Below are 5,365 nucleotides of genomic sequence, written 5' to 3' on the forward strand. Positions count from 1 at the left end.
AGCATCAACCCAGGATTTATTGGTGCTATTATCACAATCATCATTATTTTTATTATTATTCTGGCGGAATCTGCCGGCGCGGGGAGCTCTGCCGAGCGGCAGTAACTGCAGCCGCCTTGGGTTTCCTATTTACGTATTTATTTTATTCCGGTGGAGCGCTTCCAGCAGGCAGCCGTGGCCCCGGGGCAGAGGGGGCGAGGAGGCCGCGCCGGCTGGGCATTTTTCTGACATGCTGTCACGGTCCCCCCCCGGCTCCCACCCTTCCCTTCCCCACACAGATTGGGGTGCCAGGGTGGGGGACCCCCGTGCGGGGCTCTTTGCAGGGTGGCCCCGGTGCCACCGGGACTCGATGGGCAGCTGGCCTGGACCCCCCTGCAGCCCTGCACCCCTCGGGTGGGGTTTGGGGGGCTCCTCCCCGTGTTTGCCCGAGAAGGGGTGGAAATAACCCCATCCAGCCTGGGCAGGGAGCAGAGGGGGGCAGCAGCAAGGAAGAGCGGGGCACAGTGGGGATTTGTCCCTCTGGGTAAAGGGTTCAGCTGGCTTCAAACCACAGCAGCCACTGGGAATGCAGGGACCCCAATTCCAGTCCCAGGTACAGCCAGACCCCGGGCCCTCTGCGTTCCCAGCAAAGCCCAACCCCTGATAGTCCCAAAAACCCTGGAGCCGCACAATTCCAGTGGCAGCAGCAGACACAAACCCCATCCCTGTGCCACCGGTGGTCCAGCCCTCCACCGACACCATTTTGGGGAGAAATCACTGCTCCTTTCTGCTGCTGGCTGGGAAAGGGGGGCTGCCACGGCAGGGTCACCCCAGTGCCACCTCTGACCCCAGCCACGCTGTCCCTGGGGATGAGAGGGGACCCAGAGTGCCCCAAAGGGCCGTGCCAGCCCAAGTGTGCCTTTTGAGGAGCCCAGCCTGGGACCCCCAGCTCAAAATGAGGCTTTGGGGACACAGTGTGGGACCAAACCTGGCTCCAGAGCCGCCCTGGGAGGTGACACGGCAGGACAGCCACGGGCTGAGCCCCCCGTGCCACCAGCACACCTCGAGAGCCCGGGGAGGGGGTCCCCAGCCCCACGTTTCCTGGGAGCAGAGGTTTTGGGAGCAGGGCCCCGTGCTTGGGGGCTCTGCCCCTGCCTCCCCACGGCCCTGGACAAGGAAGAATGCGGGCTGGCCATCCATCAGGGAGACACAGCAACAGCCAGCCGAAGAAAGAGGGGCATTTTAGGAGGAAAGCCAGGGAAATTTGATCATTAAGAAATCCTCCTGGCTGTCTGGGGGAATTTAATTAAATTGCTGGAAAGGGCTGTAAGCACATCTGGATCCAATATGTGCCGCTTTGATTTTTTTCTTTCTTTCTTTCTCTTTTTTTTTTTCTTTTTTTTTTTTTTTAGTTCACTCTTTTCCCATCTCGCTGTTGAAGGAGGAGGGGGGGGGAATAAAAGGGAAATAGCAGAGCCACGGAGTATTGGTTCATCTGGGACTGACTGGGATTCCTGGCAGGGAAAGAAAGAGAGGGAGAGAAAGAAAGAGCAGAAGAGAGGCAGAAAGAGAGGGAATGAGAAAGCTGGGAGAAAAATCTTCACCCAGGGGCTGGCTGGGGTGTTTTATAACACCACCGACCACAGAGACAGGGAGCCAGGAGGCACTGGGGGGAGTCGTGAGGGCTGCAGGGGAGAGGAGAGGAGAGGAGCCAGCACAGGGCATGCTGTACTTTTGGGATGGAGGGAGAAAGAGTCAATCCAGAAACACCATTCCTGCTGGGAAGGGCAGAGCTGGGCACCCTCCCACCCCCAGAGCCGGTTTCTGGTCCTGCCAAGCCCCCACCACCCCACACTGCACTCTGAGCATCCTCCAGTGCAGCCCCACAGTCAGAAACTCCCTCAGCTGGGCACGAGCCAGCCCAGCTCTCCACACCAGAACGTCCACGGGGCAAGATTTTGGGAATGTTAGCCTGGAACACTGGGTGAAACAAGGAGCAGCACCCTCCCAGGCAGTGCTCCAAGGGGGCTGCACTGCCCCAGCCCACGGTTTTGGGGTGAGGAGGGGCTGGGGCTGGCAGAGCACACCCAGGTCCGTGCCATGCTGAGCACCGTGGAAGCAAAAGGTACTGGCACAGAGGGAGAGAAATATCAGGAAAGCCCCAAGAAAACACCAAGTGAGATTACCAAAAAATATAATATTTTGAATCTTTTTCTTTTGTGAGGAAGGTGAAGGGCTGGCAAACAGAAACCCGTCCATCCCAAGGGCTGCAAGCCTGGCCAGGCAGATGCTCACCCCGAGGAGCCCAGCTCAGCCCTGCCAGCTCTGTGCCTCTCTTCATCAGCCCAGCAGTTCTGGCCCAGCAAAGCCGGGCTCAGAGCTCACCCCCAGCTCAGCAAAACCCAGGTGCTGCTCTCAGGTAAAGCAAACCTGCTCAGCTTTGTCCCTGCACCACCCACGTTGTGCCCAAAGCCAAGAGCCACCTTGCCAGCTTCAAATTCCATTTTAAAACACGATTTTTACCAAAAAAATAAAGGAGAAGAGCTTGCAAAAGTGGGTTAGGAAACGCCAGGAGTGTGTGTTTCAGTCAGGTCTTGCTTGGGATGCCTCGTGTGGCTGGTGGCGTTAAAAAAACGATGCTGAGGAAAAAAAGGGGCAAATCCTACAGCTAAAAAGGAAATTGCATTAATACAGATTGTTTTATTTAAAAAAAGCAAACCCTGACCTCTACTTCAAAAAAGTCATTAGACATTCTCCTTCTGAAAGGCCGACAGGGGATATTACTGAAAGGCCAGTTAATTTCTCAATGACTTACTGTTCTTGCTCTGCTCATGGAAATGTGTAAAGAGTTGGAGGGTAATTTAAGGCACCCTGCAGAAAGGTGTGTAAATCTTTGCATGTCTAAAGAAACTTTACCAGACCGCTAGGACTGGGAAAAAAAGAAAATGCTTGCCCTCCTTTTTTTTTTCTTTTTTTTTTTTTTAAACTTTCCTTTGGAACTCTGATCCCCTTTGATCATAAAAAAGGTCATATTTCAACCAAAAAAATATCAGCAATCACAGGGCCCGAGGAAGTGCGAACCCAAGGGGGTTTCACCGACGATTATTCCCTCCATTTAATTATTTAATGCCACGGACTGAGGGAACGCCGGCTGCCCTGGAAAAGCCAGACAGCTCAGGAATAAGGTCTGGCCCTAAACAAGGAGGAGGAAGAGGGTTATAAACGGGGATGGGGCTGCTCCCTCCCCCCTGCTGCCCTCCATGGGCCAGGACCGGGCACCCCGAAATGATCACAGCGAGATGTCCCCAGACAAGAGGGGGGGCTGGGCACCCCAAGGACGGGGTCCCACTGCCCTGGGGACAGCCAGTGCCCGCTGCTGAAGGGTCACTGCCAGGCCTGGTCCTGCAGCAGATTTTGGGGTCGTCCCCATCCTGGGGAGGGTCTGTCCCACAGCCAGGGTGGGGAAAAGCAGGATGGAGAGAGGGAAGGGTGGCATGAGGCTGTGCTGGCTCCCCCAGAGCCCGGTGGTCACAGGGGGGGATGCTGCCATCCCCTCCCTGGGAGCACGGAGCAGCCAGGAGGGCTGCTGGCAATTTATTTGTATAAAAATAAAATAAAATAAAACAAAACAAAATAAAATAAAATGAAATAAAAATAAAAATAAAATAAAATAAAATAAAATAAAATAAAATAAAATAAAATAAAATAAAATAAAATATTTTAAAAATGAAATGAAATGAACTGAAATAAAATTTAAAAATATAAAATAAAATAAAGTAACATTTAAAAATATAAAATAAAATAACGTAAAATAAAATAAAATAAAATAAAAATATAATAAAAATAAAATAAAATAAAATAAAATAAAATAAAATAAAATAAAATAAAATAAAATAAAATAAAATAAAAATACACATGGAGTGCATAAGTGTGGTGGGCACGGGGGGATGGGGACATGTCCAGCTGGGTGCTGGGCAGAGCCAAAACTCCCATCTTTGGGAGACCCCGCGGGGAAGCAGGAGCAGGGGCAGTGTGACAGCAGCCCGAGATTTACACCCCGAGGGGACACCACCAGACACCGGAGCTGGCTCCCAAAGCGCCCCGAGGACCGACAGAACCAATAGACGGACCCTCCCCAATAAAAGGAGGGGGAAGGGAGGCTGGGCTGGCTGTGTGCACGCTGGAGGAGCCCCCCGCAGAGCCGGAGAGAGCCAAAATCTGCCTTCAGCTGCCCCCCCTCCGAGCTGGAGAGCTCTGGGAAGCCGCTGCCCCGTCAGGAAGATCAGATTTGGCAGCGCTGGCCGCCTTCAAAACCCCTCGGCTGCAGGGGAAGGGAGCGCAAGGAAAGCTTGCTGCAAAAGTTCAAATAACTCAGCCGGGGTTTGCCTCCCTGGGCCGGGCCGGAGCGGGGATGTTCCCAGCTCGGAGCCGCCCGCGTGGATCCCAGCGCAGCCCTGCCCGAGTGTCCCCGCAGCGGGGAGAGCTGCCATCGAGGGGAAGCAAAAATGGTTTGAGCTCCTCGGTTTGTGCTCGTCGCGCCGAGCCCAGCGCTGTCCGGACACCGGCAGCCAGCCCGGGTCTGCCCCTCTCCCTCCCTCCCTGCATATCTGTGTGCATGAATACATATATATATATATAAATAGAGAGAATTTTAAAGAGGAAAAACGCCTTTTTCCCGGTGGCTGGTTTTCATTAGGGAGGTTTCTTTCTAACCCCAAGGGAAGCAGCCTATGAGTTTTTAACAGTGGTGCAGGACGTAATTATCTCATTAAGGCGAGAGAGCCAGGCTTTTCCCAGGAGAGGCGACCTTGCTGCGGGGTTGATGGGGACCGGAGGAGGGGGGCGGGTGGAGGTGGAGGGGGGCCGTGTCCCCCGCTAACCTGCGGGTCACCTCTCCCCCCAGCCCACCCCATCCCTCCCCGCGGAGCGCAGCCACTTACACTTGTTGATAGAAGCACTTAAAGCAGGGCTGGGGGGGGATGCGGATGGGATAAGGGGGGAGAGAAGGAGGGGGGGAAGCGGCTCTGCCCCCCTTGTGCCCCCCTCTGTGCCCCCCTTTCCGCGGTGCCTGGCAGGGGGGCAGCTCGCAGGGCCGGGGGGGCGAGGCTCGGAGCAGGGGCGTTTGTTTGAACAGCTCCAGAGCAAAGAGCAGGGGAAGAAAGTTTGGGCTGGGAGCGTGGTTTTTTCCCCAGACGTCAGCACAAGGCGGAACAGGGGCTGGGGAGGGAGCCGGACTCAGGGCAGCCGTGATTTTTTTTTCCCCCCCTTATTTAAAAAAAAATTATAATTATTTTAATTTTTTTTCTCCCCTTTTTTTTTTTCTTTTTTTGGGCGGTGGGGGTGGGTGGGGAAGGGGGCCGGGGAGCGGCCCGGCACCTCGGGCTGG

Source organism: Passer domesticus, chromosome 18 (genome assembly GCF_036417665.1).
Source record: "Passer domesticus isolate bPasDom1 chromosome 18, bPasDom1.hap1, whole genome shotgun sequence".
Lineage (NCBI taxonomy): Eukaryota > Metazoa > Chordata > Aves > Passeriformes > Passeridae > Passer > Passer domesticus.